Source organism: Nycticebus coucang, chromosome 4 (genome assembly GCF_027406575.1).
Source record: "Nycticebus coucang isolate mNycCou1 chromosome 4, mNycCou1.pri, whole genome shotgun sequence".
Taxonomy (NCBI): Eukaryota; Metazoa; Chordata; class Mammalia; order Primates; family Lorisidae; genus Nycticebus; species Nycticebus coucang.
In genome coordinates this window covers 142,625,884-142,638,158 of record NC_069783.1, presented here as the reverse complement: position 1 = coordinate 142,638,158, position 12,275 = coordinate 142,625,884, and the positions used below count along the sequence as shown (strand labels likewise).

General features: G+C 43.0%; 1 pseudogene; it reads left to right on the top strand.

Moving 5' to 3' along the window:
- LOC128584477 (coiled-coil domain-containing protein 152-like) overlaps window positions 1-12,275 on the top strand; it is a 13,829-nt pseudogene extending 1,554 nt beyond the window's left edge.

Sequence of the window (12,275 nt, the reverse complement as noted above, 5' to 3'; positions counted from 1 at the left end):
CTGATAAAAGTAAGGCATATATATATATATATGTATGTTTTTGTTTTTGTTTTTGAGACAGTCTCCATCTGTTGTCCCAGTCTAGAGTGCCTTGGTGTTAGCTCAGCTCAGAGCAACCTCAAACTCCTGGGCTTAGATGATCCTCTTGCCTCAGGGTCTGAGTAGCTGGAACTACAGGTATCTGCCACAACACCTGGTTAATTTTTTCCCTATTTTTAGTGGATGGACATAGAGTCTCACTCTTGCTCAGGTTGGTTTCAAACTCTTGAGCTCAAGGGATCCTCCTGCCTTGGCCTCCCAGAGTGCTAGGATTCCAAGCATGAGCTACTGCAGCTGGCCTAGAGCCCAGATTTGAATCCTTATCTATCTGGACCCAGGGGTTGTGTCCTCAACTACCACCTGTCTTGGCTCCCTGAAGATAGCGCATTCTAGGAAAGACCTAAGCTGGAGTGCTGAACTAGGAGGTCCTGGAATGTCCCCCGGAGGAGACAGCATTTACACCCTGCCTCTATGGTAGAAACAAGAGGTCAGTCTAGGCAGAGGTGACCACCCACAGTGACTCACAGAGCTAAGAAGGAAGAGGGACACCACCAGGGCAGTGTGCTCAGAAAGACTGAGGTCAGGTCACCAACGAATTGGTGGGGGGGTGGGGCCATCATTGGTTGGGGCCATCCCCTCTCAGTGATGGGGAGCCATTGAAGGTTTTAGAGGAAGAGAACAATATGATTCCACTTCTGCCCAGAAGAGGTGCCCAGCCCCAACCGGCCCCCCGCCCCACCCGCTCCTGAGGTGCCCAGTCCCACCCGGCTTCCAGCCCCACCCGCTCCTGAGGTGCCCAGCCCCACCCGGCCTCCAGCCCCACCTGCTCCTGAGGTGCCCAGTCCCACCCGGCCCTCCGCCCCACCCGCTCCTGAGGTGCCCAGTCCCACCCGGCCCCCCGCCCCACCCGCTCCTGAGGTGCCCAGTCCCACCCGGCCCCCCGACCCACCCGCTCCTGAGGTGCCCAGTCCCACCCGGCTTCCAGACTCCAGCCCCACCCGCTCCTGAGGTGTCCAGTCCCACCCGGCCTCCCGCCCCACCCGCTCCTGAGCTGCGCTGTCCCTGATGTGGGTGCGGGTTTTCCTGGATGGCCATGGTGAGTGGTGCCCCTGAGACCGGGTCAGGGTAGCGTGATGGGAACTGCCACTGAGCTGGACCATGCCCAGAGGGGCTGCCTGCCCGGCTGTTGACAGTTGTCACCACAATGGCCGAGGATACACGGACCCACAGGATGTGGGAGTATACTAAGAGCCGGAGATGGGAGATGGCTTGTCTGGTGCCCAGGGCCTGAGCTGGTGACCCCATCTGTGTTCCTCTCCACCTGCTTCATGAACTGTAATGGATACAAACCCATTGATACCAATGACTCTGTCTGGTGTGGAGAGGTACACACGATTCAAAGAGTCCACGGAGAGTCGTGTAGGTTCATAAGTTAATGGCAGTGGAAAGCAGCAGGTGTTGATCCAGCACAGGCGGGTGAAGGCCACCAAGAACACAAGACACATGCCTGGAATCTGGACAGGGCGTCCCTGTAGGGTGGGGTGTGGAGCAGCTCTCACATGGCGTGGGAGGAGCAGGCATTCCTGGAGCTATTAGCTAAAGTAACACAAGTCCAGAAACAGGGCAAGGGGGAAGGTCATGTTCTGGGGCAGGCATCAGGGAATTTCTGAAGCAAGAGACCTCCTCTCACTCTGTTGCCCCCAAACATTTTTCTAAATGTAATCCTCTGAAAAAGATAGTTAGTGTCAACAGTAGTTCTCTGGTTGACAGGATTTTCCACCCTTTGTTATACATTTCTGTATTTTCCTTTTTTTTTTTTTTTTAAGACAGAGATTCACTCTGTCACCTGGACTAGAGTGCCATGGCCTCAGCTTAGCTCACAGTAATCTCAGACTCCTGAGCTCTAGCCGTCCTCCCACCTCAGCCACCCAGGGCACTAGGGCTCCCGGCATGAGTCACTATGCCCTCTCTGTGTTTTCCAGATTTCTAAACAGTATTAATTGCATGACTTGGAAAACTTAGATCTCATTCTCCCCTTTCTACAGATAAGGAAACTAAGACCCAGAGAGAGCAGGTGACTCACCCCACTTGAAGCTAATAATTGGCAAAGTCAATTCTCAAATCCAGATCTCCCAGCCTCAAACTGGGGACCCCACCCATGCTGCCTCTCTAGTCTTTGGTGGGTGGGCACACTGGCCTCAGGAGCTGCCCCAAGGAAACAGGCCTCAATAGCAGTTGGGGCTCAGAGCCTGATGCCCTTGGATGCAACCCTTGGCTCTGGTTCAGGCTGGGAAGGAGGCCTGAGAAAGCTCACTCACCTCCCAGAATCTCCACCTTCCTGTGTGTCTCCTGGCTTGAGTATGATTTGACCAGGGTGAAGGCCCCAGCGAATAGCTTGGGGGCTGAAACAGACATGGAGCTACACCCTTGGGCCACTAGCTGAGTGAGTGGAGTCCTGGGGTCTCAGGTGCCCACTCTGTCACTTCCACATCTCCTGCCCCTGACTCGTGCAAATCCTGGCTGGCTCACTCACCTTTCACAACAATTAAATTCTTCAAAATCTCAGGGTAATTGGCTTCAAGTGCTGAGACAAACTGTAATCAAATTCACAAGCAATAAGTATTTAAATATGTCCCCCTGCACTCCCCTCTCATGCCAGCCCCAAAGACCCCCGACTGTGCAGCCTTGGCCTTTGTTGCCAGCCATCCAAACCTGTGACACAGGCAGCTACCGAATGCCCAGCAGATACCACAATCCCACGCGGACACAGAGCAGAAGCCACCACTTCCCGGTTTGTTGGGTTCTAGTTACAGACCCCCCATTGAAACAACTAGTGCAGATTCTTGACAGGTGGGTGGGGGATGACACCACCCACTGCAAGTAAGAAAAATCCCATTCACGGCTCTGAACGGTTCTCTCTGATGTGGCTCAGACAACAATTCAACTTCAGGGATGAGACAGACTTTCTTTTAGCATAATATTCAAAGTTACAAGAAATGGCTTTTAAAAAATTGAGATCTAATTTACTTACCATAAATTTACCCTTTCAAAGCATACAGTTCAGTGGTTTTAAATACAGTCACAGGGTTGTGCAGTTGTCATGACTACCTAGTTCCAGAACATTCTCATCATCCCAAAAGGAAATCTTGGACTAATAAGAATTCACACACACACACACCCCCACGCCATCCCCAGTCCCCTCAGTCCAGGGCCATTCCTAATTGACTTTTTGTCCCTGTGAATTTGCTTATTCTAGAGGTTTTGTATCAATGGAAATAAAGCCTATGTGGCCTTTTGTGCCTGGCTTCTTTAATTTAATATATATATATTTTTTCTTTTGGGTAAATGTGAAGATACAAACAACGAGGTAACAATATTTGCATTTGTTAAGTAGAGTCCCTCCCGTGGTTGTATCCCACACCCAAGAGATGTATACCCTTATAGGGTGCTCATTAAGTGGGAGCACACCCAGCCTCCTCCCGCCTCCCCTCACCTCCGGCCTCGGTCCCTCTGCCCAGAAATTGAATTGAATTGAGCTTTTCTCTTACGTAAGTGTATGTTAGATCATCTGTGGGCTTCACATTAGTACTGAGTACATTGGCTATTTCATTTTCCATTCTTGTGATACTTTACTAAGAAGAATGAATTTCAGTTCCACCCAGGTGAATATGAAAGATCTGAAGTCTCCATCGTTTACATGGCTGAATAGTGCTCCATGGTGTCCACATAACACAGTTTCTTCATCCATTCCTGGGTTGATTGACATTTACGTTGTTTCCACATTTTGGTGATGGTAAATTGAGCTGTAATAAACAATCTAGTGCACATATGTTTATGATAAAATGATTTTTTTCTTCTGGGTATGTGCCTAGTAATGGGATTGCAGGATCAAATGGGAAGTATAACTTGAGTTCTTTGAGGATTCTCCATACTTCTTTTCATAGAGGCTGTGTGAGTTTGCAGTCCCACCGATAGTGTAAAAGTGTTCCCCTCTCTCACATCCATGCCAGTATCTGCCGCTCTGGGACTTTGTGATGTGGGCTTTTCTCACTGGGGTGAGGTGAGATCTCAGGGTGGTTTTGATTTGCATTTCTCTGACGATCAAGGGCAATGGGCATTTTTTCATATGTTTATTGGCCATTCATCTGTCTTCCTCAGAGAAAGTTCTGTTTATGTCTCTTGCCCAGTAATAGATGGGATTGTTTGGTCTTTTTTTTATTGATTAAAATGAGTTCTTTATAGATCCTAGTCAAGCCTTTGTCAGATTTGTAACACGCAAATATCCTTTCCCATTCTGAAGGTTGTCTATTTGCTTTAATTAGCTGAGCAGAAGCTTTTCAGTTTAATTAAGTCCCACTTGTTTATATTTGTTGTTGTTGTGATTGTCATGGAAATCTTCTTTATAAAATCTTTCCCCAGGCCAACATCCTGAAGAGTTTTTCCCACACTTTCTTTTAGGACATTTATCATTTCATGTCATAGATTTAAATCTTTTATCCATCTTGAATCAATTTTTCTAAGTGGTGAAAGGTGCAGGTCCAGTTTCACTCTCTTACAATTGGTTATCCAGTTCTCCCAGCACCACTTATTGAACAGGGATTCTTTTCCCCATTGTATGCTTTTGTTTGGTTTATCAAAGATCAGATGGCTATAAGAGACTGCTTCCATCTCTTCATTTTCTTTTTGATTCCATGCATCTATGCCTCTATTTTTCTGTCTCTACCATGCTGTTTTGATAACTGTGGACTTGTAATATAACCTAAAGTCTGATAGGGTAATGCCTCCAGCTTTGTTTTTATTACTAAAAATTCCTTTAGCTATATGGGTTTTTCTCTGGTTCCATATGAAACAATGAACTATTTCTTCCAGTTCTTCAAAGTATGATGTTGATATTTTAATGGGGATTGCAGGGAATCTGTAGATTGTTTGGGTAATATAGACATTTTGACGATTCTGATTTTTCCAGAAGCATAATAGGTTCTGCCATTTGTCTTCTGCTATTTCTTTTCTTAGAGTTTCCTAATTCTCTTTGTAGATGTCCTTCACCTCTTTTGTTAGGTATATTCCTAGGTATTTCATTTTCTTTGAAGCTACTGTGAAGGGAATTGTGTCTTTGATTAGCTTCTCAATTTGACAGTTATTGGCATATACAAAGGCTACTGATTTGTGGATATTGATTTTATACCCTGAGACATTAGTGTATTTCTTGATCACTTCCAGGAGTCTTGAGGTTGGGTCTCTGGGGTCCTCTATGTATAAGATCATATCATCGGCAAAGAGAGTTTGACCCACATTTGGATGCCCTTTATATCCTTCTCTTATTGATTGCATTGGCTAGAACTTCCAGGACTATGTTGAATAGCAGGGGGATAGAATACGTTCTTGTCTGATTCCAGTGCTAAGTGGAAAAACTTTCAGTTTTACTCCATTCAGTATTAGCTGTGGGTTTGTCATAGATGGCTTCCACCAGTTTACAAAATGTGCCACCTATGCCTATATTCTTAAGTGTTCTTCTTAGAAAAAGATGCTTTTTCTGCATCTATTGAGAGAATCATATGGTCTTTGTTTTTGCTTCTATTGATATGGTGAATTACATTTATGGATTTGCATGTGTTAGCAGCCTTGCATTCTTTGGATGAAACCTACTTGATTGTGATGTATAAGTTTTTTTTTTTTTTTTTTTTTTTTTGTAGAGACAGAGTCTCACTGTACCGCCCTTGGGTAGAGTGCCGTGGCGTCACACAGCTCACAGCAACCTCTAACTCTTGGGCTTACGCGATTCTCTTGCCTCAGCCTCCCGAGCAGCTGGGACTACAGGCGCCCGCCACAACGCCCGGCTATTTTTTTTTGTTGCAGTTTGGCAGGGGCTGGGTTTGAACCCGCCACCCTCGGCATATGGGGCCGGCGCCCTACTCACTGAGCCACAGGCGCCGCAATCTATTAGCTAAGATTTGCTAAGATTTGGTTGTGTATTTTTGCTTCAATATTCATCAGTGAAATTGGTCTATAGTTCTCTTTTGTTGCTAGGTCCTTTCCTGGTTTTGGGATCAGGGTGGTGTTTGCTTCACAAAATGTGTTGAGAAAGGTTCCTTCCTTCTCATAGTGTTTTGGAATAAGTTCTGCGGTATAGGTCCAAGTTCTTCTTTGAAGGTTTGATAGAATTCTGGTGAGAAGCCATCTGGTCCTGAGCTTTTTTTATGGGAAGATTTTTTTATTGTTTCTTTGACCTCAGTGTTTAATATTGGTCTGTTCAAGAGATCTATTTCTTCCTGGTGAAGTCTAGAGAGATAGTGTGTTTCCAGCTATCAGTCCATTTCCTACACATTGTCAAATTTCTGGGGGTAGAGTTTCTTTAGTAGTCAGAAAGAATCTCTGGTGTCTCTGTGGTATCTGTAGTTATTTGCCCTTTTTCATTTCTGATTGAGGTTATTAGAGATTTTACTTTTCTGTTTCTAATTAATCTGGCCATAGGTTTATCAATTTTATTTATCCCCTTTTGAAAAGCCAACTTTTTGTTTTATTAATTTTTCTGAATGATTCTGTTATCATTTTCATTTGTTTTTGATTTAATTTTGGGTATTTTTTTTCTTCTGCTAAGTTAGGATTGGATTCCTTTTCATTTTCCATTTTCTTAAGAGGATTCATTAGGTTATTGATGTGCTCTCTTTCTGTTTTTCAGATTTAGGTATCTAATATGATAAATCTCTCTCTCTCAGGACTGCTTTGGCAGTATCCAACAGGTTTTCATAACTTGTAGCTTCATCATTGTTATGTTCAAAAAGCTTAATAATTTCCTCCTTTATCTCTTCCTTGACCCAACTGTCATTCACCATAAGATTGCTTAATTTCCATGCCTTTCTGTAAGGATGAGACATTTTATTGGAGTTGAGTTCCACCTTTGTTGCCTTGTGGTTTGAGAAGATACAAGTTATAATTTCAAATCTTTTAATTTTGTTCAGGTTTGATTTGTATCCTAGGATATGATCTATTTTGGAGTATGTTCTATGGGCTGTGAAGAAGAGTATATATTCTTTAGCTTTGGAATGGGGTGTTCTTATGTGTCCATTAAGCCCATTTGTTCTAGGGTTACATTTAAGTCCCTTGCATGTTGAATTTCTATTTAGAGGATCTGTCCAGTTCTGTCAGAGGGGTGTGAAAGTCCATAGCTGTTATGGTAATAGGATACCATATTGCTCAGACCAATTAAGGTCTTTTCATAAATCTGGAAGCATTTACGTTGGGTACATAAATACTTAGAATTGAAATGCACACTTGTTGTATTGTTCCTTTGACGAGTATGAGGTGACTGTTTTTGTCTCTCTTAACTCTAGTTGCTTTAAATCCACTTGTATCTGAAAATAAGATTGTGACCTGTCGGGGTCCCACCCTGAGAGCAGTGTTCACTGAGACCTGTGGAAATGGTGGTGATCAACTGAAGAAATATAGAGTTAGGAGCAATGGCAAAGAAAGAGAAGAGACATAGAGTAGAATTAAAAGTGGGACCTCAGGGGTCCATTGCCCATCATGGGATTCCAGCAATGGCCCAGGGTGTTTTCTCCACTCTGATTTTATTGAAGTCTATTTGCCCAGAGGAAAGATGAGGGAGGGTACAAAGACGTCAGCAGTTTCTCAGATTGATCATATTAGCTCCTTCAATAATCTGAAATCTGAGCCTTTTTAAATCTGGGAGAGCCTCCTGCTTGAGGTTACACACACAGATTTCTAGGGAGGTGTTAAGCTCCGCTAGTTCCCTGTGGAGTAAAACACCACCAGCATTAATCTACTCTGAGGGATCGGTGGGAGGGAGGCATTTTCCCCCCATCACCACCACAGAGGATTTTCCTCTGTTATAAAGGACATAAGCTCTTCTGCTCATATCTCAGAGCTCAAGCTACTCCCTTGGTCTCTGTCCAAGGCAAATGTGAATCTCCACAATGGGTATCTGCTTTGCCTGTTTAATGGGCAGGAAACACCCTAGAAGATATATCTTTTCTTAGGACTTGTCATAGCCTCTTCTATAACCATTATTCCCCTCAGAGTGCTCACAGACCCAGCAGGAGGTTTGTAAGCTGTATCCCCAACAGGTTAGAACTTCAGAAAAGGCAAGAAGTTTGCTAGCAATGGCTAGCTTAAATGTAAACTGGCTGATTTTTCTTTGTTCTGATTCACTCAGCTTACTTTTTAGTTTTCCTCTTTTTCTTGGGGTGCTTTCCTTTGCCAAGAGTGGGGTCTTCAGTCCCCATTCTCCCAGCAGCGACCCCCTCCTTTCTTCTGATTTCTATTTGCCTGAAATACTGCTTTCCAACCCTTCACCCTGAGTCTTGTTTTGTCCTTTAAAGTGAAATATGTTTCCTGGAGATAACATATAGATGGCTTGTTCTTTTTTATCCAATCAGCTAGCGTGAGCCTTTTCAGTGAGGAATTCAAGCCGTTAACATTCATGGAGAGAATTGGTAAGTGTGAGGGAGTTCTAATCTTCTTATTTAGTGAAAGTCCGTTGCTTAGTTTTATCCTTTACACCATTGTGGAAGCTAGGTTTTTTCCTTTAGTTTCTGGGTGTTTACTTGCTGGTGGTCCATTGTGATGGTCAATGTGGAGACTAGGTCTAAGTAGTTCTTGTAGATCCAGTCTTGTTGTGAATTTCTCCAATGTTTGCATACCAGTAAAAGATTTGATTTTTCCATTGATTTTGAAGCTTAGTTTAGCAGGATACAAAATTCTGCCCAGAAAATGGTTATGTTTAAGAAGGTTAAAATCAGATGACTATTCTCTTCTGGCTTGGAAAGTTTCAGCTGAAACATCTGCTATCACTCTGAAGGATTGCCCCTGTAAGTCAGTTGGTGCTTACTCCTGGCTGCTTGCAGAATTTTGTCTTTTATCTTGATTTTGCACAGGTTTATGACAATGTGTCTTGAACATGCTCTATTTGTATTGAGATGACCTGGCATTTGCTCTCCCTCCAAAGGAGTGTTTTGGAATCTGTAGTGATATTGGGAAATTTTCACTTATGATATCCTCCAGTAGGGCTTCCGTTCCTTTGGGGTTCTTCTTCCCCTTCAGGGATCCCTATAATTTATATGTTTGAATGCTTCATGAAATCCCATAATTCTTCGAGTGAGTGTTCTGCTTTCTCTCTCTTTTCTGTCTCTTTGACTACCTGGGTTAGTAAAAGAGCTTTATCTTCTAGCTCTGAGATTCTTTCTTCTCCATGGTCTAATCTGTTATTGATACTTTCTATTGCATCTTTAAGTTCCCTGATTGACTTCGTCAATTTGTTAAGCTCCAGCATATCCTTTCTATATTCTTCATATATTTCATCCTTTGGTTCTGTTTTTGGATTTCCTTTTGAGTATTTTTTACTTTCTCATCAATTCTCTTTATTGTTTTTGCCATTAATATTTTAAATTCCCTTTCTGTCATTTCCATTAATTTTTTTTTTTTTTTTGAGACTGAGTCTTACTATGTCATCCTCAGTAGAGTGCCATGGCGTCACAGCTCACAGCAACCTGAAACTCTTGGGTTTAAGTGATTCTTGCCTCAGCCTCCCAAGTAGCTGGGACTAAAGGTGCCTGCCACAATGCCCGGCTATTTTTTGTTACAGTTGTTTAGCTGTTGTTTAGCTAGCCTGTGCTGGGTTTGAACCCACCACCTTCAGTGTATGTGGCTGGTGCTGTAACCACTGTGCTACGGGCACTGAGCCTCCATTAATTCTGTATACGTGGAATCTTCTGAGGTGGCTACCGCAGGATCCCTTGCAGGGCAGTACTCTGTTCCAGTTTTCCACGTTGCCAGAATTTTTCTGTTTGTTCCTCCTCATGTGTTTTCTTCCTGTTCACTGCCTTTCCCTACTTTTTCCTCTCACTACCTCCTTCATTTTAAATTACCTTGTCTCTGAGCTTAGGTGTTGAAGTGGCCTTTTGGTATAAGGCCAAAAGTAAAGAGTGAGAAGGGAGAGAGGAATGAAAAGGATAAAAAAGAAGGGGAGGTAAAAGGAAATAATTTAAGAAAAGGGGAGAAGAAGGACAGAAAGAGACAAAGAGAGCAATAGGAGAAATGGTGGTGCTCAGCTGGGTGCTCTGACTTATATCCACAACTCTAGTACTTTGGGGGGCTGGGCTGAATGGGTCACTCAAGGTCAGGATCTTATTGCCATCCTGGGCAAAAGCAAGACCCCAGCTCCACCAAGTATAGAAAAAAATCAGCAGTATGTTGCAGTGATGACTTTCCAAAGGCCAAAGCTAGAAGGATACACTAGACCACAAGTTCGTGATGTCCTAGAGCCAGACCAATGCTGTTACCTCCCAGACAGGCCAATGCCATGAACCCTCAGCCCTCAGAGAAAGGAAAAAAGAAAGAAAAAATAAATAAAAGTAAATAAAGAAAATTAAAAATATAATTATATAAGACAAAGAAAAAAGGAATATATTAGTTGTTGTAGGAGAAATTTATGTAGGAAAGGTGACAAAAATAGAAAAATCTCTAACACAGAGAAAAAATGAAATAGAAAAGAAAAAAAGAATAAAAGGGGCTGAAAACCTGGAACAAAAATGGAGGATCCTTTGTATTGAAGAAAATACAAATGAAAAAATAAAAATGCTACCAAACCTAACCAAACCAAACAAAGAACAGTGCCACAAAAAACAAAGAAAGAAACAAAGGAAAATACTGAGAACAGGAATAAAATAACAATAATAATACTAATAAAATATATAGAGTAATATATTGCCTGGACACCTGGTGGTGCTGTGGTATTAGGAGACAGAGCAAACACAGGCTGGCTTTGCTGAATTCGATGGGGGGTCAGAAGCCATTCTCTAGTTCCTAAGGAGCCATGATCCTGTCTTCTTGACTTATTTGCTCTCAGTCCCGGCCTGGTTGCTTCATCAGCATTCAGTCTCCATGGGATCGAGGTCCTGAATCTCTCACCAGATATCTTAGGAGGCATGACCAACAGTGCCCCCTGACAACAAAAGGGTCTTCCTGGGATTCAGGGGCTGTTCAGCTCCCCCAAGGATGGTTACCTGAGCTCAAAAGGTGCACCAGAGTCTGCCTTATACTAGGACCCTGCAGATTGTTCCTCCCTCACAGCCTTCCCACAAGGGCAGTGCCCGGCTAGCAGCCAAGCCAATGGGAGATCCACCCCACCTGGTATGCAGTCCTGGCCACTGGATGCTGCCCTAGCTTACTTACTTACCCACGCCCTCTCAAGACAGCTCCAGCGCACAGCTCAGTTCAAAACCCAAAACTGGGCTTGTGGTGGGAATGCCAGGACAGGGCACAGGCAGGGCCAGAGAAGGTCAGGCCTGTTTTTAGAGGAATCTGCTTCCTGGGGAGGGGACAGCAGTTAGAGGCAGACCAGCCACCTGCAGGCAGCAGTGAAAGAGACTGGGAAAATGGGAGTAACTGTAGGTACACTCCAAACTCTATTAGTGGTTCAAAATTCCCACTTTTTCCATGGAGGTTCTTTTCATCATACTTCCTTACAGCATCCTGGTTTCAGGAATGGATAAGAAGGATGTGTGAAAAATAATTAGCAGTGTAAATCTTGACAAACTTATACATATAGAAAAGGAAATGATAGAAACCAGTGGAAAAAACAATATATTGGATATTCAGTTAGAAAAGACTAATGGTTTATTAAAAGTAATGCAAACAAAGGAGGTCTGAATTAAATAAGAATGTGCTGCTCTTGATAGTATGATAAAAGGGCTGTAACAGACCCCTGAATATCAACCTAATTTGATAGATGAACATGAACTGAAAAAGAAATGCCGATCTTATAAAAGAGAAGTTGGAATCTCATGAACAGGACTGGAAGAATAATGTTGCCAAACTTGTGAGTGAAATGGAAATCAAAGAGGAGGGATGTAAGATAGAAATGAGCAAACTTTACCAGGACACACAGAAAAAAAAAAAATTAAATGAAGAAAAGCACAAAGAACTAATAGAGGGGGAAAAAGGAATGGAAATTTCAGAGTTAAATGTAAAGTTAAGAACTGAAGAGAAGGAAAAACAAAATGAAATAATCAAAATACAGCTAAAAATTGATGCCAAACTAGCAAAAGTTCATACTAAATCAAAAGCATACCTGGATCCTACTGCTTTGCCAGAGTATCTACAGAAGCAAGTTTCAACATTTTCAAGAAGAAAAAAAGAAGGAGATTGCAGTTCTTCATAATACTGTCTGTGATTTAGAACAATGTCTTCCTGTTGGTAAAGATTCTCGCTTTAAGTGA